At 42.5% G+C, this 23,901-nt stretch overlaps 1 pseudogene; it reads right to left on the reverse strand.

Moving 5' to 3' along the window:
* Positions 1 to 23,533: 23,533 nt before the first annotated feature.
* LOC115853485 (U6atac minor spliceosomal RNA) lies at positions 23,534 to 23,644 on the reverse strand (annotated as a pseudogene).
* Positions 23,645 to 23,901: the final 257 nt, after the last annotated feature.

The raw sequence follows: 23,901 nt of genomic DNA on the forward strand, positions 1-23,901 counted from the left end.
TCTTTTGGTTTCCATTTGCATGAAATATCTTTTTCCACCCCCTCACTTTCAGTCTGTATGTGTCTCTAGGTCTGAAGTGGGTCTCTTGTAGACAGCAAATATATGGGTCTTGTTTTTGTATCCATTCAGCCAATCTGTGTCTTTTGGTGGGAGCATTTAATCCATTTACATTTAAGGTAATTATCGATATGTTTGTTCCTATTCCCATTCTTAATTGTTTTGGGTTCGTTATTGTAGGTCTTTTTCTTCTCTTGTGTTTCTTGCCTAGAGAAGTTCCTTTAGCAGTTGTTGTAAAGCTGGTTTGGTGGTGCTGAACTCTCTCAGCTTTTGCTTGTCTCTAAAGGTTTTAATTTCTCCAACAAATCTGAATGACATCCTTGCTGGGTAGAGTAAACTTGGTTGCAAGTTTTTCTCCTTCATCACTTTAAATATGTCCTGCCAGTCCCTTCTGGCTTGCAGAGTTTCTGCTGAAAGATAAGCTCTTAACCTTATGGGGATTCCCTTGTGTGTTATTTGTTGTTTTTCCCTTGCTGCTTTTAATATGTTTTCTTTGTATTTAATTTTTGACTGTTTGATTAATATGTGTCTTGGCATATTTCTCCTTGGATTTATCCTGTATGGGACTCTCTGTGCTTCCTGGACTTCCTGATTAACTATTTCCTTTCCCATATTAGGGAAGTTTTCAACTATAATCACTTCAAATATTTTCTCAGTCCCTTTCTTTTTCTCTTCTTCTTCTGGAACCCCTATGATTCGAATGTTGGTGCGTTTGATGTTGTTCCAGAGATCTGTGAGACTGTCCTCAGTTCTTTTCATTCTTTTTTCTTTATTCTGCTCTGCAGTAGTTATTTCCACTATTTTATCTTCCAGGTCACTTATCCATTCTTCTGCCTCAGTTATTCTACTATTGATCCCATGTAGAGTATTTTTCATTTCATTTATTGTGTTGTTCATCGTTGTTTGTTTCATCTTTAGTTCTTCTAGGTCCTTGTTAAATGTTTCTTGCATTTTGTCTATTCTATTTCCAAGATTTTGGATCATCTTTACTATCATTATTCTGAATTCTTTTTCATGTAGACTGCCTATTTCCTCTTCATTTGTTAGGTCTGGTGGGTTTTTATCTTGCTCCTTCATCTGCTGTGTGTTTTTCTGTCTTCTCATTTTGCTTATCTTACTGTGTTTGGGGTCTCCTTTTTGCAGGCTGCAGGTTCATAGTTCCCGTTGTTTTTGGTGTCTGTCCCCAGTGGCTAAGGTTGGTTCAGTGGGTTGTGTAGACTTCCTGGTGGAGGGGACTAGTGCCTGTGTTCTGGTGGATGAGGCTGGATCTTGTCTTTCTGGTGGGCAGGTCCACGTCTGGTGGTGTGTTTTGGGGTGTCTGTGGACTTATTATGATTTTAGGCAGCCTCTCTGCTAATGGGTGGGGTTGTGTTCCTGTCTTGCTAGTTGTTTGGCATAGGATGTCCAGCACTGTAGCTTGCTGGTCGTTGAGTGAAGCTGGATGCTCGTGTTGAGATGGAGATCTCTCGGAGATTTTTGCCGTTTGATATTATGTGGAGCTGGGAGGTCTCTTGTGGACCAGTGTCCTAAAGTTGACTCTCCCACCTCAGAGGCACAGCACTAACTCCTGGCTGCAGCACCAAGAGCCTTTCATCCACATGGCTCAGAATAAAAGGGAGAAAAAGTAGAAAGAAAGAATTAGTAGAAGTAGAAAGAGAGAAAGAAAGAAGGAAAGAAAGGAAGGAGGGAGGGAGGAAGGAAGGAGGGAAGGAAGGAAGAAAAGAAAGGAGATAAAGTAAAATATAATAAAGTAAGATAAAATATAATAAAGTTGTTAAAATAAAAAAAAATTATTAAGAGAAAAAAATTAAAAAAACAACCAAAAAAAAAAACCGGACGGATAGAACCCTAGGACAAATGGTGGAAGCAAAGCTATACAGACAAAATCTCACAGGGAAGCATACACATACACACTCACAAAAAGAGGAAAAGGGGAAAAAATCATAAATCTTGCTCTCAAAGGCCACCTCTTTAATTTGGGATGATTTGTTGTCTATTCATGTATACCACAGATGCAGGTACATCAAGTTGATTGTGGAGCTTTAATCCGCTGCTTCTGAGGCTGCTGGGAGAGATTTCCCTTTCTCTTCTTTGTTCTCACAGCTCCCGGGGCTCAGCTTTGGATTTGGCCCCGCCTCTGAGTGTAGGTCGCTGGAGGGCGTCTGTTCTTCGCTCAGACAGGACGGGGTTAAAGGAGCCGCTGATTCGCGGAGGGAGGGGCACGGAGTGTGGGGCGGGCCTGCGGCGGCAGAGGCAGGCGTGACGTTGCGCCGTGACGTTGCACCAGCCTGAGGCGCGCCGTGCGTTCTTCCGGGGGAGTTGACCCTGGATCCCGGGACCCTGGCGGTGGCGGGCTGCACAGGCTCCTAGGAAGGGCGTGTGGAGAGTGACCTGTGCTCGCACACAGGCTTCTTGGTGGCGGCAGCAGCAGCCTTAGCGTCTCATGCACGTCTCTGGGGTCCGCGCTTTTAGCCGCGGCTCGCGCCCGTCTCTGGAGCTCCTTTAAGCAGCGCTCTCAATCCCCTCCTCGTGCACAAGGAAACAAAGAGGTAAGAAAAAGTCTCTTGCCTCTTCGGCAGGTCCAGACTTTTCCCCGGACTCCGTCCCCGCTAGCCGTGGTGCACTAACCCCCTGTAGGCTGTGTTCACGCCGCCAACCCTGGTCCTCTCTCTGAGCTCCGACCGAAGCCCGAGCCTCAGCTGCCAGCCCCGCCCGCCCCGGCGGGTGAGCAGACAAGCCTCGGGCTGGTGAGTGCTGGTCGGCCCTGATCCTCTGTGCGGGAATTTCTCCGCTTTGCCCTCCGCACCCCTGTGGCTGTGGTCTCCTCTGCGGCTCCGAAGCTTACCCCCTCCGCCACCCGCAGTCTCCGCCCGCGAAGGGGCTTCTAGTGTGTGGAAAACTTTCCTCCTTCACGGCCGCCTCCCACTGGTGCAGGTCCCGTCCCTATTCTTTTGTCTCTGTTTATTTTTTCTTTTGCCGTACCCAGGTATGTGGGGGGGTTTCTTGCCTTTTGGGAGGTCTGAGGTCGTCTGCCAGTGTTCAGTAGGTGTTCTGTAGGAGTTGTTCCACGTGTAGATGTATTTCTGGTGTATTTGTGGGGAGGAATTTGATCTCCGCGTCTTACTGTTCCGCCATCTTCCCGCAACAAATGCCATCTTAACCAGGAAATCAAGCCCAATCCACCCATTTTAGAGATGTAGAAACTGGGGCTTACCTCTCTGGATTCCTTATGTATTATATCCTCTGCTGTTTGTTTTCATTTATTTTTCCATAGCCCATCAGAGCCCTTAGCCAACCCTTTGGAATAAATTTAGAAAAATCACATCTGCACATAACATAGCTGTATCATCTTGGACAAGTTACTTAATCTTCTTAGGCCTCAATTTTGTAGTAAAAAAAAAGTTGATAATAGGATTGTCAGGGCATGAATATGTCAGAAACCGCTTTAGGTATTGATATGCATAATTATATATCTTCTCAGAAACCTTATGAGGTAGAAACTATTGGCATCCCTAATTTACAGATGAGAAAACTAAGGTTTAGAGAAGTTTGTCGAAGCTCGTAAAATCTAGTGAGCGGTAGAGCTAGGATTTGAAACCTGGTAGATGCAGTCTTAAATCTGGACTCACTTTTTAAACCACAACCCAGGTTTTTAATCCACAGATTCTTCTGGTGCTAAATTTAGCTACACCTAAATTTTAAAGATGCTGTGGAATGAGGCCAGGTCGGTGCAAATGACATAGGACCCTGGGGTCCCCAGGACTGAGAGTGACTGAGATTTCAGTAGTCCTGTAGGGCCAAGTGTCCACGATGGGTGACATGGATCAGCAACGCGGCCCAATGGGATAGTACCGGGGCGCAGATTTAAATGGTGGCATGACCTTGGGATATCTTTAGTTCTGTAATTTCCTTGGGAATGTTTCATTCCAAAACAACTCTTTGGTTTAAGACCTTTCCAATCACTTTCGGGAGGAATCTGGTAGGTCAGGGAATTTGAGATTTCATCAGATCCAACACAGACGATCTTAGGGCACGATAGGCTTATGAAGCAATTTATGCTTTCCATGGAAAGCCCGGGAATCCTGCCACTTTCTGGAGTTTGATGATGTAGTGAGGTCAACTTTATGAGATTGTCTGTGTAGTATTTGGAGGCCGTAGTAAGTGACATAAATTGAAACAAGTCAGCAATGGACATTTACTATTCCTTCATCGGTCCACTATTTGATTTCCCTGCCTGTGTTCAGGCATACCCCATCTTATGGCCATTTGTAGGAGAGTCAGCCTCCCACTGCAGAAGGAAAAATGTCAAACACACACTTCGCCGACCTCTTTTGCTGTTAGGAGCATTGAATCAAGACTTCATTATACATAGTGAGGACCATGGAGGGTCCTTTTTGGTGTGTGGCGTTTCGAACAAGATCAGGTCTCCTGGGCAGAAGTGGCAGCAGGGTGCACAGTTGTCTCCACCGACAGCGTCCACTTCTAGCTATGGAGTTATGTGCTCTGTGGGAAGCAGAGGATGCAAGTGATCATTCAGTTCAACCACCCAGCATCTCATGCTGTGCTTCAGACAGAGCCTGCACTGCAGACCTGGTCGATCAGAGTCACAGAAAGCGGTTGTCTTCTGCCTTTCTCTCCTAATGCCTGGTTCAGTCTTTTGAGGAGTCTTCTTTTAGTTCATGACTGTAATCCTTTGTCTGAAACTTTTTATTGTCCCATATTTTACAGCTGCCTCTCAAATTTCTTTTCAGCTGTGTATTCAGGCAACTAGGTGTATAGAAATTATTTGGCCCATAACTTGCCTTAGAATTCTTTCAGGTACTTATCATTTCAGAACTTTCACCCACCACTTATTTTCCAAGCCCAAATCTTCCAAGCATGGGTCTTCTGTGGGAACAGGGGAGACCCAACCTTTGTCCATCCTGCAGGATACAGTTTGAGGTGCAGGGAGTTTACGTAAAATTAAGAGTGTAGATTTTAGAACTAGAAAAGACTTGGCGTCCAGGCTCACAGTATTAGTGACAGTGTGGACCAATGACATCTGAGTTCTGGTTTCCCGATCTTAGCAAGACATCAGAGTGCTGCTGGGAAGACTGAACATGGTCTACATGGGAGACACTCAGCCCAGTGTTGAGCACACAGGCCCTCCTATGACCCTTGTGCTCAGAACTCAGAGTTGGTGAAGGCGAGACACTGCTCTGGATATGGGAGAGTCCTAGGTTATACTTCTTTCTATGGTTACCAAGCAGAGATCAGCTTCTACAAGGGTGTGTATTTAATTCACTTCACTTACTTTTCTGAACCTGGAAACACAGATTTTTGAACCTGTTCCGTTCCTCCATCACCATTTCCCCCACCTCTTCATTTTTAAGGCAGATGCTCTCTAGCTGGGTATTTTAGTCCTTTCTCATTATCAAACTATACATTATCAAACTATAAATAGCAATTCTAATGTGCACTTAAGCCAATACACTCAAGAAATAATGGACATATGTAATGTTAAAAAAATATAAATACCCAAGTGAAAATGGCAACACCTGTGTAAGCCAACCCTCACGGCAAGAGGTACCAGGGATTCAGATGCTGGTAATGTCCCTTCTCTAATAACCTTCCTAGCTGTCCAGTTAAGAGATGCATTATCACCATGTCAAGGTAAAATCCCTACCCTGATAGGGTCGTCTTGCACTGATGCTTCCCTCTTCTCTTTCTCATTGTATTTGATGTATTAAATATTTCTCCAAGCTTCCCTAAAATGGGTTGAAGAGGGCATTTTGGGGGATGGAGCCTCTGAGAATCACATTAAGCAGCATGTATCTGCGCCACATTGGAAAGATGTCCATTCCTTTCTCTTTGTCTCTACCCTCCCCCTCCCCTGCCCCCACCCACCCTGTAAAACTCAGGGTTTGTGCCCTGAGGGGAAGGACAAACATTTATTGAGGTTCTGTGGGCCCGAGCACTGTACTCGTTAATGTACTTATAGTATCTGAGTTAAAGTTCACTGTAATCCAATGAGGAAAGGATTATATCATTGGATGAGGAAACTGAAGGTCAGAAAGGTTATGTAATTTGCTTCCTGTCAAATAGCTAATAGACGAAATACCGGCATGATTGACACTCAAATTGGCCTGACACCAAGAGGGATCGTGTCATTATACCATCCTGTGTCTTGCAGTTTAGTTTCTATTCAAGAGTCACTGTTGAGTCTCTAAGTCTCTACTTGTTCCCAGTTCAAAAGTAAGACAAATGGGAAGGGATAGTATATGGGGCTAGGAAGGTCTAGAATACAAATTACTCTCCATCACTTTCTATCAGGGGTGGAATTCAAGACTACCCTGCGGTAGTTGTGTTTGCTACATAAACCTGGAAGGTCTTTCCGACCTTGTCTGAGGTGGTAGAGCACGGTTTTCCACTGAAGGATTGAAATGATGAGGTTAAGCTATTATCAGGTGAAACCACCTGCAGTCCTGATTTCAAAATATTTCTGCTTTCAAATGACTTCTCTGGAGGCAAAGGGGCTCTAAATCCCCTAAATAAATAATAATAAATGTTCTGGTCTGTGTATGTATCCCAGGAAGATTACTTTGGCATGCTGGCACTTAGCAAATGAGAAATGTCAAAACAAACTGCTTAATCCATATTGGATCATGACGAATTGATTTGGAAATCCTGTTCTCCCCTACCAGGTGCTGCTTCTGAGATGGATTGTTTCACATTTTTTATACCGGCTTTAAGGCCTTTGACTTGTGTTATTGAGACTAGAAAGGCAATTTAGCAGTTCTGGGAGGTATATGACAAAATGTTTTCAAAAAAGGTTTTATCATCCTTTTCCTGAATTGATATTTTACATCACCCCTGTACAGAGTCATGGTTACATCCACTTTTTGTTCAGGGGAAAATACTCTCTTAAGTATCTATAACCATTTCCATCATCTCCCATTTACTTTTATTTCATTTAAGATTATGCAGAATCCTAATGACTTTGCTGGTTATCATCATTCAATTACTGTGAAGAGATTCCTAACAAATTATTGTATTGGAAACAAACTTGTGAGAAACTATTTCCAGCTCTATCAAATTAAGACTTTTAAGTTAATATTTATGGCCATACTTTTAGTTATTTTCTTATATTATTCTTAATCAGTCACTGTCTCATAAAGTTAATATATAAAACATATAAACATACAAAACATACTCTTTTTGTGTCATCAGATCCCCACCAGAAACTCACAACAACACACTAAGGTAGATGCTATTATTATCTGCATATTAGAAATGAGGAAAAATATACAGCTCCAGTAACTTGCCCCAGAGTCATAGGTGATGCGTGATACACCTAGATTTGAACGTAGGCCATCTGATCAAGGACTTCGTGTCGTATTTCCTTAATATATGAAGGAAGGAAGCTCTAAATTCTGTTTTCCGAGTGAAGATTTTAGACAACTGTATTTCTTTTTCCTTTTCTTTTTGGGGGGTCAATTTAATATAAACTCAGAGCATTATAAATACTTGGCATGTATCGTTATTTCTTGGTGATGTTGTCACTTCAAGGGTGCACAAGGGGAGTTACTAAATCAAAGCCCCATGACCAGTGGCAGGCAGTGTCAATCAGTGGGCCTGGATGCTACTGACTAAGGTGTCTGGGATCTCCTCCAGTCCTTCTGATGCCCAGATAATTGGTTATGAAGCACCAACCAGCATGTCAGCTACTATACTTTCACTCCGACTTCAGCAAAGGCTCAGCTCTCTCTGCTGTGTTCCTAACTGTGGGAGGAGTCCCGGGATGGGTACACCCGGTGAAGCCCTCACACCAGCATCCCCTGGGAAGTCAGGGCCACCACCGACTACATGAGGAATCATAAGAATGATGCTGTCTGCCGGAGGTTGTAAACTGCTGACCACAGGCCAGATAGGGCACATAAATGGAGCAGATCCACCCCTGGAGTTTCCAGGTTTTTGAGAAAAGAAATCCTGTATTTTCTCATGCTAATTGGATTTGAGTCGCTAGACATTGTAATCCCCAGCGTCCTGACTACTCCTGGGTGAGAGATTAATGACACGGTTTATAGAGGTTTTGCTCTGTTCCTATAGTGTCACCTTACCTTGCTTGGTATCCTCAAGACAACTTCAGTAAAAATCTACGTTACTGTCCAAGGCTTGGAGCTAGATTTGCATCTCTTCTGAACAATCTATAAGGATGAAGCAAAAAGCATATTCAGGCTGCAGAGGTTAAGGCGTGTTTTCTGTATTAGTGGTCTCTGGGCCCTAGTTCAGCCAGCTGGAAATACCTAACAAATTATTAACCCTGGCAGCAAATATCTTTTCCGAGACTATTTGCCAATTTTCTTCCTAAGGGATTTGAGGGGCTTATAAGATTGAACATCATGGAAAGAAGGACAGTTGGGTTGAAAAGTAAGATCAGAGGGAGTAGATGTTTCCAGATGGTAGAAATGTGTTCTTGTTTATAACTAATTGTTGAATTTAGCTTTATGTTTCCTGGCAGCTATAGACAAAAAGGACAGATTTGGGGTTTTAAAGTTATTTTTTCCTGACAAAATAAGTCCTAGAAGTTCATTCAAAGACAAAATTTAATCTGGAAGTAGAGCTGATAGGAATATAATACAGAACTCCCTCTGCCGAGCTCACTGGCTTGTGCTCTGTACAGGTGTTGTGTGCTGCGTTCATCAAGAATTTAAAACTATGTTCACACACAAACGACACACTCATGTACACAGCAGCTTTGTTCATAGTTGCCCAAACTTGGAAGCAATCAAGATGACCTCCAGTAGGTGAATGGATAAATAAACTGGAAAAGAAGAGATTAAATGGAAGGCTCCGACAGTGTCTTTCAATTCAAAGGGTGTGGGAAACGTTTCTTACCTGTCTTGAGGTAAAAACAAAAAGATGTATACTTGCTTTGCTACTGGGAGATCTGGGTCACTCATAGGAAGAGCTTAGATGCAAGGAAGAGGCAGCTCTATGGGGAGCTCTGAGGCTGAGATGACCCTTCAGAGCTGTCCTGAGTTGGAAGAAGGGGCCTGGGTTCCTTCTTCAATCAAAGCAATTCCCGAAGAGGGCTGACACCTGAGGTTCCGTCTGCCTGCAACACCCCAGCACCTGTAGGCAAAGTCCTACATTCCTGAAGGGAGTGCTGGGCTCCCTATCTTAGCCTCTATGACAAAAAGGATAATCTCCTCAAATACAGTTTTGCAAAACAAAACAAATCTAAAAACTTCTTCACTTTTTTTAAACTTTATATTGGAGTATAGCTAACAACTCCTCTAAATGAGCCACTGTTATATCTAACGTGTTATAAATGCTGGTGTCACCGAGCCCAAGCTTGTACTGCTTGCTGCACGACAGGACAATGAATTGAGAGACCAGTTGTTGGGGCAAGGAATACTGACTTTATTCGGAAATCCATCAGACAGAGAAGATGGTGGACTAGTGTCCCAAAGAACTGTCTTCCCTGAGTTAGAATTCAGATTTCTTTTATACTAAAAAGGGTTGGGGTGTGGTTCGTTGTTGCAGAGTTCTTGGTGTCAGAATCCTTTGTTCTTGCATCTGCCCATGTAGGTCAGGTCAAGATGTTCCTGCAAACCCCCAACAAGACAAATGTTATTCTCTGTTCTGCAACTTTTTATCTCTATATGAATGGAAAAGCATAATACCATTAAAGGTCAGAGCCTTGAGAATAGGCTATCTTGTATACTTCAGGCTAGAGGCAATATTCTTAACTTATAGCAAAAGCAATGGGATGCAAAGGTTAAAGTAAAAGAAACAGATCCAATATGGAGTCAGATTTGTTCTTCCCTCTTACACTGGGGGTTGTGTCATAGGCACGTAGACTGGGAGGCAGTTCTTTTCAGGAGTCTCCTATAGCTGTTGGGCAAGTCTCACACCTTTAAAAGCAGGAACCCTTTGTCACACTGATCTTTTATTTTTATAGGGCAATAATCACTCCTCCCCACCCCAAGTAGTATAATTCTTTAAATAGGTGTCATTCTTACCTCACAACTAGATTGTAAATTCCACAGAGTCTAGAATCCTTGCTTTAAATGTTTCATTGCTTAAAAAATTTAATCCAGGGCTGAACACAAAGTAGATGCTCAGTAAGGTAAGGTGAATAAATGCATGGTTAGAGTATTGAGGATGACGTAAAAATAGCAACATAAATTAACATCAAGAAATAATTTGGTCCCTACCCTCAAAATATTTCCAAGAGCTAAACAACTCTCAGTAGCTTTCGTGCTACAGCTCTGATCTAAGCCACTGTTATCAATCCTGGGAGGCTTCCCAAGTGATTTCCTGCTTTGTTTAACATCCTTGGTCCCCTTCAGTGTTCTCAACAGAGCATTTGGTACCATACTGTTGAAATGTAAGTCAGATAATATCACTCCTCTACTGAACACCTCCAGTGGCTCCGGATTTATTTCAGAGCAAAAGATAATGTCCTCACAATAGCCTACAAAGCCCTACACCATCAGTACCTCTCCTGCTCTGACCTCGACTCCACCACCCTCATTCTTCGTGGCCACAGTGGCCTCCTTGCTGTTTCTACCCCAGGGCCTTTGCACTGGCTGCTTCATCTGCCTGGAATGCTTTCCCCCTACATATCCACATGGCTCCTTCCTCACTTTTTTAAAATACTTTCTCACTTGAGCAAATGACCTTTGAAACATAAAATTTCAACATTTAAGATCTCAATACTGCTTCCAACACTTACGATTCTTGTCCTATAATAGTTTTCCCCTCTCAACTATAACTGGTTATATCATTTACTTTCTACATCATCTTCTTTATTCTTACTCAGTTCTCACCAGTATGTAGTTCTACAAAAGCTGCATTGTTGTTGCTGTTGTTCAGTTTTTGACTAGTGCCTGGAACAGTGCTGGTTCAACAAATATTGTTGTAGGGATAGGTGGAGGACAGTGCTTTCTGCTTCATGTTTAATGGTGGGGCAGATTTTTACTTGGTTGTGAAATAGGAGATTTCAGTAATCTGGGAGAGTGGGAGAATTCTCTGGCAAGCTTGCCCATGAAGACAATTGGTCTGGGACCCAAGACACTTCTAAGGTGTCTGCACGTGGCTCTCTCTGCTTCCATGGTTGGTGGGTGGAAGATGCTCCCTCATCCTGACCCAACAAATCCTGTCCTTAAAGTCCTGAGAACAGTGACCATTAGCTATTATTATACCCACATGCCATAGATCCTGGCCTCCAAAAAGAATGTGAATGTGTCACTTTTGTTTCCAAATTCCAAACCTCTGGGAGAAACTCTGGTAGTGCCATCTTGGATCAGTTGCCATACCCTCTGTTCAACTAACTGAGAGGGGAAATGAGGTCGCCAGGCTGCCTGAGACCCCCTCTGTGGTCCTTCACAGAGGCCAGCAGCATTGAATATGGAAGGAGAATTACCATCTCCCTAGGAGCCACTTTCTTCAAGACCTGGGCATGCTTTCCTTCTGTTGCCTTTGTCACCCAGGTCATTTCCTCCTGATTTATCCCTCCATCTCCTTTCCTTCTTTATTGACTCCTCACACACTGCTCTGTGTTCTTGGTAAAGATAGCCAAGGAGCCAGGCCGTGCTGGTCCATTGAGTCTGGGGCACAGGAAACACACTGGAAGAGGGCTGAGCCGGCACTGCCTTTCAGTGTGTCTGATGTGATGTGGGTCTCCTCGTATTGTGAGGCTGATTGAGGCCATAGAAACTTCCTTGGTTGTCACTGAACAATTTTCCGTGTGTCTCTTATGCAACGCGTTCACCCCATGGGAACATTGCTCTCTGCATAAGACAGGCTCAGGAGCCTGGTGGGAATGAGACTGGAGGCCAGCTCCTTAGCTTTCCTGATCAAAGCAGACGGGGGATCGGTAAGCTGCAGTTGAGTTCCTTTAAGACCTGCCTTGCTGAGAGAAGGGTTGGTTTGTTTTGGTCTGTACTCAGCTGGTATAAAAGGAATTGCAGGGACTAAAGTAATGATGTCCTATTGTGCTTTGTCCAGATCAACTGCAGGAAATAATTGACGACCACTTGTTATTTCTTTTTTCCCCTTAAAATTAAACTTGTGGATGGTCAGCGTTGGTAGGATTTACCTAAACTTGGCTTCCTGCCACTTTCATTTCTCAGACTTGGAAACTCAAAAGATGATGTAAATTTGTTGGTTGTCGGTCTTGGATGCCTCCTCACAGGGACTGAGCAGGCTTGGATGAAAGACAGCAACCAAGTTCCTGGCTATATTTTGAGCTCCTGTTCAGGCTGGGCATTCTGTCCTCATAAGAGACAATTTTAGCTGAACATTTTGCTGCATTCCTAGGAACTGTTCGCAGATGGGCTGCCAGTGGGCTAGAGGAGCAGTTCTGTATGGCGGTGCTGGGGGCACTCTTGGTGAGCCGAGAGGGAAAAGAAATAAGGCATCCTGACACTCTTGTCAGGCTGTACAGGTCGCCTGCCATGCTGACTCCATGGGCTGATGTTTTGTATAAAAAATACATCAAGCGATGCCCTCTGGCAGGGTAAGAAGCACCATTAAGTGCCAACCAAAGACCATCAGCTAAATTGAAAGACAAAGAAATGCAGAGGTTAATCTATGGGGCCCTGGGTGCATGTGGAACCAGGCTGCTTTATTTGTAGGCCAAGGAAGTCAGTGGATGGGGCAGTTCAAGATGGGGAGATGCCAAGGAGCGGGGTGAGATTCCCGGGCCGAGATGGCAGCAGGAACTGGTGAGCTTACACCAGACCCACGAGCCTCTGGCAGAGCTCAGGGATCTGTGTCTGAGGAGGTGAGAAGGAAAAGATGCCAGTCATGGGACTGGGTTCAGCTGCCGGATAAAGCCATGAACCAGCTCCCTCTCTCCTACAATGGCGGAGAAATTAACAACAACAACAAAACATTGACTATCACCGGTGTGTTTTATAGTCAACTTGTGGCTGTGAAAATGTTTTTTGCTGGTTGCTTTGACCGGAAATGGCCCTGCACCAGTCACATGCTTGTGATGTTATCAAATGATGCTTCTTCCTTTATCCCTGGGTGGAGCTCAGTTTAATCCACATAACTTTAGTTAAGATGACGTGAAACAGTACTGAGCAAGTGTTCTTTCTTTCATGGCTGCAGTTAGGGCTTAAGGATTTGAATCTCTGTTTTAATGCAATATTAAGCATTTAAAACTTAGGGAGTTGCCAGCGCAGATGCTAATTTATTTTCTGTAACTCTAAGATGAGAACCTAAATTGCATACTGGAGGAAAGTCATGTATCCCTCCCCTCCCCTGCCCTGTGATCTATAACTTATTTATCAAGCAACCTCGGCTAAATAGAATGAAGAGAAGCAAGAAAAGAGAGAATGAATGTCCACTGCTTGCCAGTTAGACTCTCCATCAGTCTGTGTGTCAGTGGCTTTGACTGTGGGCCACTGAGCTCTGGTCTCTGATGAGGTTTCCTGGGGACATGCCAAGTGCCACTCCTCCCCGATGAAGTTCCACTCGTTCTGTTGTATCTTGGGATTTCCTGTCATATTTGTTTTAAACATGATTCCTCTCACTTAAAAATAATACTGAAAATTGTTTCTATATCACACTTAGTCTTGACAGCGTTCCTGTGGATTTGCTCTCATTATTTCCATTTTATAGATGAAGGAGTTAAAGCCCAGCATGGTCGGCGGGCACAAGGTCACAGAGGCTGGGAAATGGCCTCTCCCCAGTCAGTGTTCCTCGAAGCTCTTTCTACTGAATCACTCAGAAGTAGGACGAAAAGCTTCTGAGAGAGGTTATTTAAAAGTTCACATACTAAAGCTTCTGCACGGTCCTCATAAAGGAGCCCCTGACTTTCACTCACATCTTCACTTATCACTAGGATGATGGGTCTGATGACCAGATTTCTAGCCATTCGCTCAACAACCTTCAACAAATATTCATTGAGTCAGGAGGCAAATGGAAATTGGCCTGAAGCCAAAGCGAGCCTGTGAGGGTGTGGGGTGAACAGGACAGACTTCATCTGCTTTCCCGGAGCTTACAGCATAACGGAGAAGACAGAGAGTAAATGAAAAACCATACATTTATTTTCAATTTTAAGACGTACCAGGCCCTATATAGATAAGAACTGTTGAGTCTGATGGAAGAAAAGGGCTTCCCAAAGCAGATCCGCTGAGAGGTGATGCTCCAATAGCAAAAATGGAAGCAGAAGAGCTGTAGAAATCAGACACGAAAGCTCCTTTGTGTAACAAGAATAACAGCCGTCATCTACTAAATCCTTACTTACTAGCAGTATTTAATTCTTCCAGCACACTCCTGAGAAAATAGTGACCTGGAATGCCTGTTTACAGATGAGAAAGCTGAGTTCCGAAAGGTCACGTTAACTCTGAGGTTCAAGGCCAAGGAGTGGGCAGCCTCATCCTGAGATGCTCTGACCCCGCATAACCGTTAGCAGTGAGGGGGCAGCGTGGAGGAATCATGGTCCTGTGACTGCAAATCTAGTTTTTACAGCTTGTTAGGTCCAAATTGGATCCCCACGCTTCCTTTCTTTTCTTGCTGGAGGACTGAGTGGTTCCCACCTGTTCTTTCCTCTGTACAGCTCCCAGCATCTACAAAAGCCTGGTCAACACGCCTCCTGGCTCTCTGCAACTCACTCCCCTAAGACAAGCGTAGGCCCCTATGTTGTTGCTTTTTAATTTAATTTAATTTTTTTTTATACAGCAGGTTCTTAGTAGTTATCCATTTTATACGTATTAGTGTGTATATGTCAATCCCAATTTCCCAATTCATCACACCACCACCCTGCCCCGCCGCTTTCTCCCCTTGGTGTACATACGTTTGTTCTCTACATGTGTCTCTGTTTCTTTTTTTTTTTTTTTAACATCTTTATTGGGGTATAATTGCTTTACAATGGTGTGTTAGTTTCTGCTTTATAACAAAGTGAATCAGTTATACATATACATATGTTCCCATATGTCTTCCCTCTTGCGTCTCCCTCCCTCCCTGTGTCTCTATTTCTGCCCTGAAAAATGGTTCATCTGTACCATTTTTCTAGATTCCAAGTATTTGTGTTAGCATAGGATATTTGTTTTTCTCTGACTTGCTTCACTCTGTACGACAGTCTCTAGATCCCCTGTGTTCTAATCTAAGAGCTCTAGTCACTGTGGCGCAGAGAGGGACTTACAACGGGCCGTGCAGCTCCCGAGCTTAGAGAACTTGAGTGGTCAGGATACTGGACTAACGATCGTGGCCACTCCATTAAAACTTCCGCTGGAGTCAGCATCTCGCTGCCTTTTATGCCTCCGTTTGTGGGCCTGGAGATGCTAACTATAAAACAATAGTCAGCAGTGCTTGAAATTCTAAAAACTATTTAATGTCATTGGGACAGGTCATGTGTTAAGGTGTTTACACCATCCCGGGCGGACTCTGTGTCAAAATACATTCCTTCAGGTTCTGTGTCCATCTTTACACTTCTAAATCAGAGGTGTTCTGACATCTCGACCAGGTCATGAGTTTGTCAGCATTTAAGGGACAACAACTATTATCACCACAAGTGTTATTTTGATTTAGCAGGAATCGCAGAGTCAAAGCCAGGCAGCACTGATCCCTGATTAACCATTCATTTATTATTTGTGGAGCCCTTCATATATGCCAGGCACTGGAGAGACTCAGAATTGGCTCAAACAGACAGGATACCTGGCTTCATTGAATTTATATTCTAGTGGAGAGAGACAGATGACAGCATAAAAAAGAAGATTAATTTCAGACAGCAAAAAGTGAGATGAAAGAAACAGGTCGTGGGATGGAGACCCAGCTTACAGCTGGGGCAGAGGAGTCTAGATTAGGGAAGACTGTGAGTAGTGGCGACCTTTCAGCAGAGACCTGAATGCATAGAAGCAGCAGCCATGTTAAGCCTATAGGGAGCGGTGCTCCAGGCAGAGAGACTATACATGCAAAGGCCCTGAGGTCAGCACGGGCTTTGTAATTTCAAGGAACAGAAGGGCTCCTGTGGCTAAAGTGAAGCATGGTGAGTAGAGAGAATTCTAGACTGAAGTAGGGGAGGAGGCTGGGACCGTATATAAGGCCCTGACATGGAGTTTGGATTTTATTCTTTGTGAAGTGGGAAGACATTGGAGAGTTTTATTCAGGAGACCGACTTAGTTTGAAAAAGGTTAAAAAAGGTTACTCTGGATTGCAGGGAAGTAAAAGCACAAGAAGAGAGCTTCCCAGGTAGTTAGGAAAGGCCAGGCAGGATAGGTTGGTGGCTGGCCCAGGGGGAGGGAGTGGGGGTGGGGAGAAGTGGTGAAGTTCAAGTATTTTGCAGAAGTAGAGCTGGAGGGATTTGCTGGCAGATTCCACGTGTGGGGTGAAGGGAAGAGAGAGAGGCTTCAAGGAAGATTTGCAGGCACTTGAGCAACTGTGCAGATGGCTGGCGGTGCTGTTTACTGAAATGGGGAATATCGAGAGAATTTGGGGTGTAAAGGCCAAACTGTTTTGCGATGTTGAGTGTAGGATTCGTAACACACATCAAAGTGGAGATCGTGCAAGGAGGAGGAGAAATGAACAATGGGAAGGCAAGAAGGGGCAGTCAGTAAGGTAAGTCAGAAACTTCAGAGGGTTGTGGAAACCAACAGAAGAAAGTGTGCCTTAATCAGATGTTTGTGGAAGGTCGACTATCATGACAGTTGAAGAGGGACCACTGGATCTTCCAACATGGGGCTCACTGGTGATCGTGATTTGATCAGTTTATGGAAAGAATAAAAATCCACTTGGAATTCTGTTGAAAAATTGGACAGCAGATTGCACCATCAGTGGTAGAGAAAATGGGAGGTGAGAGTAGAGGCAGCAGGAATAGTCACACTCATTTGAGGTTACAGCATAGAGGCGAGTGTAGACCTTGGCTTGTTAAGGTATTTATTTGTATGTTAAGTGTCAGGTGGGAGTTGTATAGTATATTTGTATTTTAAGGGGAAAGTTCTAGTAGTGAGGGAGAAGGTAAGAATGTAGCAGAGAGGGGAGAGATGGGATAATTTCTGAGAACAGCTGGGCAAAGTCTTCATGAAGGTGAGTGAGTGAGGATGGGGTCCAGAGCACAAAGCATGGGTAGTTTTTGATGCCATCTGAGGCACTTGCCCAGGGTATAAAGAAGGATGGCAGGGAACAGATACGGAGAAGGCGGGTGACTTTGCTGGTGGTAAGATAAGGGGATGCCCCTCAGGGCTTCTATATTTTCACTATAACATGCTAAGAAACAGAAATAAAGATAGAAATATTTGTAGACAGGTTTTAGGGAAGAATCCTCACAAAAAGTCATGGGGCGTGGGGAGCAGGTTGGTAAACCATCCAGCTATCCAGAACGAGCTGCGTCCCTGGGTTCTGCATAACCGAGGTCTTACACAAGGTGTCTTGCTGGACACCAGTACCTTCTGGTAAAGGCTGGATGCTGCGGTCCAGAGCAGCCGAATATTACTGGTTAGAGCTTCCTACCTGACGGAGAGTCAAACCCCAACTCCATCTCAAGGCCCATGTTTGGGCCCTGCCTCTTTTCCATCCTTAGCTTCTCCGGAAGGTTCAGGGGAGGAATTTTAGCATCAGAAGGTGGCTGAGTGGAGACCCTGAATGTGAGAAAGACACTAAAGGAAACATAATTAATAATTCAGAAAACAACCTGTTAGCTGATTTCTTAGAAAATGTATTCTTTGGGAATAAAGTTCTCATTTTATAATTAAAGTCTGAAAGATAGGAGAACTTTTCAGAGCTATAGATAAATGCTAGAAGCTTTGATCCATTAATTATTCTGTCCTCCCTGTTTTCAGCTTCTGCTCAGCTGGGCTTTGTTACTCAACATACACATATACTCAGTCCCTCCATCTTAGGGAGGAAACCTTCCTCACTACTTTCTGAAGTCTGGTTTGCAGACGTTGGCATTCTTCTGTCTGCACTATGCACTTTTCCTGGACAGTCTCACCCACACCAAGGACTTCAGCTCTGACTCTGATGACGCAGATATCTGTGTTTAGACCTCTCTCCCCAACTGGAGACTGGGTGTGGATGGTCAGTTCCTCAGGAACATCTTTTGTGAATACTCCATCTTTAATTTGTTTCATTTTATTTATTTCTAGTGAAGTATAGTTGATTTACAATGTTGTGTTAGTTTCAGGTGTACAGCACAGTGACTCAGTTATATATACACACACACACACAGAGTATATGTGTGTGTGTATTCTTTTTCAGATTCTTTTCCTTATAGGTTATTACAAAATACTGAGTATATTTTCCTGTGCTATACAGTAGGTCCTTGTTAGTTACGTATTTTATATCTAGTAGTGTGTATATGCTCATCCCAGTCTCTTAATTGATCGCCCCCTTTCCCCTTTGATAACCATAAGTTTGTTTTCTATGTCTGTGAGTCTTTCTATTTTGTCAATAAGTTCTTCTGTAGCCTTTTTTTTTAGATTCCATGTATAAGCGATAGCATACGATATTTGTCTTTGTCTGTCTGATTTCACTTAGAATGAGAATGTCTAGGCCCATCCATGTTGCTGCAAATGGCATTATTTCATTCTTTCATTTAATCCAAATCAAACTGGATTTGTCATCCTCCCCACTTTCAAACTCTGCTCTACCTGTGGTTGATAATTGCCATCTTCTTCTTTACAGTAGTCCAAGCAAGAAATGAAGGAATTATGATGTCTCTCCTTTACTTCTGACATCTGTTGGGTCCTCAGCATCGCTCAAACTTGTCCCCACCTCTCTTCCCTTCTCTCTTTCCCGCTTGGACTTTTGCAAGAATGATGCTAGCTGGTTCTTGCAAGTCTAGTCACTCCCCTCACGTTTCTCTCTCCACTGCCCACTTCTCTAGTCCCGTTTCTTGTTCTACCTGCACAAACACCAGCCATAACTTAACCAAGCTACTTACCTCTCAATGACTAGTTTACACTCTCATCTTCCTGACAGGCACGTAGTGCCTGAAATACTCTTTACTTCTAATTAATTAATCAATCCATCCATCAGTTAATTAACTCATCCACCGCTTAAATTTGTGTTGTTTTACATTTTCATTCCTTTTTTTGTTGCACCACGTGTCTTGTGGGGTCTTCATTCCCCAACCAGGGATCGAGCCCGTGCCCTCGGCAATGAAAGCGCAGTGTTAACCACTGGACCGCTGGAGAATTCCCTTCATTCCTTTATTTTTCAGTGCCCAGGCACTGTTCTAAGGCACTAATGAGTGGGGTCCATGAAAACCTTCACTTTTCCTTTAAAATTGAAGTCAGAATAGGATTCTCCGTGACACCTCCCTGCCCTTCATCTGACTTAGGCTGAGTTGGGTGTTCCTGGTCTGTGCTCTCACATCACTGCTACGAATTGTCATCACACTACTCTGTGCAGTTCGTTATTGGTGATTTGCTTATATTATTGGAGAAATCCTGGGACTTGAGATTCCAGTGTCTGTCCCAGCCAGACACAAGGCTATGGCTCAATATTAAACTCTGAATTTGTGAGGACAGGAATGAATGAAGAGGTGTTTGGACAATCTTTTTGCCCCCTTTCTTAGTGGCTCAAAAACTACAACGTTTTTAACGACCCATTTATATAGGTTTCCAGATAGCCAGGTATAAAAGCACTGCTCTTTGACCAAGGGATCAGGTGGGCAGATTAGATGCTGTGTTAAAAGTTCCTCTCAATTCCCTCTGGTTATTACCATGGACATGGAGGGTGACCCAAGGTGATGAGGCTGGCGAAAGATCTAGTGTAATCTTAGGCTGCATTAATAGAAGAATGGTATCCTTTTCATAGAAGATAATAAGCTCCCTGCACTCAGCACAACTAAACCCACACCAGGAAAACTGATTAATTCTAGGTGCCTTACTGAAGCAGGAGAGCATCTCTCTAACATCTCTGCCAGAGGTCAATGGGTCATGAACCCGATCTTACATAAGCAGCGGTCAAGGGTGCTGTGGATGTTCAGTGGGAAAAAGGAGACATCAGCACAGAGACAAGCCTTATTGTGTTTGAGGTCTGTTATGTAGAGGAGGAATTAACACTTATTCCCCTGGGCTTTCAGACCTGGGTTTTGGGAGCAGAAGTTATCCACAGAGTAGATTTCAGATAATTCAAAGAAAGAATATTTTAACAATTGGAACGAGCTCCCTTCTGTAGTACTAAGTTTCTCAGTGCTAGCGATGTGCAAGAATGACTACTATATGGCAGCTAACTGATCTTTTCAACAGCTTTCAGATCTAAGATTCTACTCTTCCAAGATGGTGACCTTATTTTCCTCATCTCTAAAGAGGATTCAAGAAGAAATGGAATTTAATACATTAGAGCAATTCAGGTACCAAGGAAAAAGGAATTCCTGAAAGACAATGCTATTTCATGAGCAGGACCATCAGAAGTTTTAGGAAATCTCAATTGCACATTAACTTGAAAAATAGTTTGCGTAGTAATTTATGAAAGTGATTTAGCTACTTGTGTTCAAAATCAAAAGGAAGTAAATAGACAGGTTCTTATTACCTCCGACTCATGGTTTAATTTGACCTATAGAATGTCTTTCCCGACAGCAAGGCATTTCTGAGCATGGGCATATTTTCAATAAGAAAAACTAAAACAATAAACAAAAATCAGAAAGGGCAGTGGTAAGATTAGTGGTTTATCCATTCATCAGGGTATTGCTAATTAACTAAGTTGAGAAACTTGACTAACATCTCACAGAATCCAAAACTACTCCTTTGTTTTTGAAAAATTATTCTTGTTCTGAAAAATCCAGGCAGTTTTTCATTTTTTATCTCCAAACATTTAAGTATTTTTAAATGTCTGGAGGTTTTAAACTAATTTTTATCCCTGTTTATGCAGAGAGTTTTATTTTAACAAATCAACAAATATATATTTTATTTTAGTCTTGAGGTATGAAGTTTTAACTGCTATTATTTTTATAGTTTATACTGTCTTTGCTTACTGCAGGCATGTAAGTTCCATTATCATTAATAAGGGCTATACAATGAAAGCATATACTCACTAGTGTCTAATGTACTTCTCAAGGTTGTTCTAAGGTGCAGGAGTTTAATGAGTACCTAATGAGAATTCTAGTATCACTGATTAAGAATATCTATCATATTTGTGATATGGATCTCACAGTCTACCACTGGAAAGCTAGTAAAAAAAAATTAAGTCCCAAATAGCTTCTTTTATTAATCACATATGTGAAAGGCACTTTGTGTTGACAAAGTTATAACTTTAATTTAGTCCATTAATACTTGAAATCTGCTAATCGCATAAGTAATTCATCACAGTTTAAATTTTCATGCAGTTTATGACACCTTTTTTGATAAATATACAACACTGGAAAAAGCTAGGGTCATATTTTAAAATAGAACTTTCACATCTTAAAGAACTGCCCCCTTAAAATTGAGTTGAATTTTTTATTATTGCTTTGAATAATAATCTAAAATGGAGGAATCAATAATCAGTGAATATGGTGTGAGTGAGATGAATCTAGATAGTTCAGACCAACCTTATCATCTCTCTATTAACATAGGTTCTTAAGGAAGAAAAAAACATTTCTAATTGTGGAAGATGTTCTGAAAATCCCAGTGGTTGGTGTGATTTGAACCTTTTAGTCTACAGTTGACCCTTGAACAATGCGGGGGATTCAACTCTGTGAGCAGTTGAAAATCTGAGTATAACTTAGTGTTAGTCCATTGTACAGGTGGCCCCTCCATGTCCATGGTACCACATCCGTGGATTCAACCAACCATAGGTTGTGTAGTGCTGCAGTATTTACTATTGGAAAAGAATCCACATGTCAGTGGACCTACGCAATTCAAACCTGTGTTGTTCAAGGGTCAACAGTATTTTATTTGCTAGGTATAAAAAAGTCAGTCTAAAAAATATAAGGAGGAATTATTTAAACAGGATTCTCAGCAACTTTATACATTTTCAGTTAAAGTTTTTGACATTTCCATTGGTTTTGTCCTACAAGCAATGCTTCCCATGGTAACTGCTTTTTTTTTTTTTAAAGCACTTACTGAAAAGTTTCTTTCCCATGGATTGATAGGTTAACGAGAGTCCGCCGACATTTATGAAAGGGTGGTTGTAATGATCACATGAGATAATATACATCAGTGTGCTTTATAGCCATAGAAGGCTTAATAAGTTTGTAATTTGTTTTTGTTGGATATCAGTGAGAATGGTCTGTAAAGTCAATAGCTTCTGAATGGGAATTTAGTGGGTGTAATAGACGTGTGAAATGATCAGCCTCCAAGAAACGGGGTTCCAGTGCTTGCTCTGTCTCCCTCTGTCCCTGCTTCTCTCCTTAAGTCCCTCCCTCCTTTCCTCTCTCTCTCTCTCTCTCTCGCTCTCTCGCTCTCTCGCTCTCACACACACACACACACACACACACACACACACACACACACACACACACACACACACACACACTCTCTCTCTCTCTCTCTCTCTCTCTCTCTCTCTCTCTCTCTCTCTTCAACTGATTGCATTTTATGCATACTTCCTGTAAGTAGACCTAAATCCCACATAGATTGAATTCCTTGGTTAGAAAAATATATATACCGTCACTCAGATTGACCCCTGGTAGATTTCTTAACCCATGAAGATAAAAAGAAGCACGTGGGACCATATGACATGTGCCCTAGGAGGTGGAATCTGGAAAATCAAAGTAAAAATGAGTGAAGATCATGGTAAGAACTGATTAGCTCTGACATATCCTTTCTCAAGCCAAAAAAGAAGAACAAATCGAGGAGGGGAGAGGTTTTTGGTACAGCATTTGAAGTAGGAAAAGGGAAACCCAGAGTAACCGATGGGACATCTGAATATGAAACAAATTATTAAAAGATCTTGTACAGGTGTCATGATTTTATTTCTGAATACTTCTTGAGTATCATACAAATGAGTGAGCATTAGAATGAATCGTGGAATCCCACTGATAATCACCTAATTTCTCTTTGGCAAGTATATTTTATTATTTATTTATTTGTTTTTGGTCACGCTGCGAGGTTTGCAGGATCTTAGTTCTCCGACCAGGGATTGAACCTGCACCCTCGGCAGTGAAAGCTCGGAGTCCTAATCACGGGACTGCCAGGGAATTCCCTGGCAAATATATTTTACCTCCTTTACAAAAATGAGAGACTTTTGGTACACCCAGTATGGTAGTAAAGCCTTAGGTTACTTTGATCTTATTTTTCCTTCTCTTGTCCATCTGAAAGAGGATACACTAAGTAGCAAGTAGTTTAAAGAAAAGAGAGGAAGGGAAACAAGATGCCTAAGTGAACAATACACTAGATCATTACTGCCTGTAATAAATTTGATATGAATTTCAAAACATGCAGGATTCAGTACATCTCTCAGGTTGGTGTGTACCTAAAAGATTTCTATCAAGATCACTTATTTAAAAATATTTAATAATTTTGGGGGGTTATAATTTACTTATCAAAAGCATTCAAAGCATAAAGGGATGGCTCAATAAATGTCCACAAAGCTTACCCATCACCTAAATAAGGAAATAGAGACCCTGATGAGAACACACAGGTGGTGATGCCTTAAGTAAAGTCACAGGACCTCCTTCACCATGACAAGTGAAATATCAATCTTCTCTCCATTCAAATAACACTGTGATTCCTTTTAAGATCAAAGAATAATCAGATTTATTGAAGAAGCTGATCCAGATAAGCCCATAGCTGAAGAAATGCAAGAGTTAACTGTGAAACTCTCCCAGTCGGTGACTTTTATAGCTGATAATATTTTTTGTCCGTCTGCTTGCTCTATATCTTTAATAGTTCTGAGCGTTTGGCATTTTGCCCTCAAAATGTTATGGAAATCATATCCAAATTTTTTGAAAGCAAATCTGTTAGGATCAGCATTTTTCTG

Source organism: Globicephala melas, chromosome 18 (assembly GCF_963455315.2).
Source record: "Globicephala melas chromosome 18, mGloMel1.2, whole genome shotgun sequence".
In the NCBI taxonomy this organism is placed as follows: Eukaryota; Metazoa; Chordata; class Mammalia; order Artiodactyla; family Delphinidae; genus Globicephala; species Globicephala melas.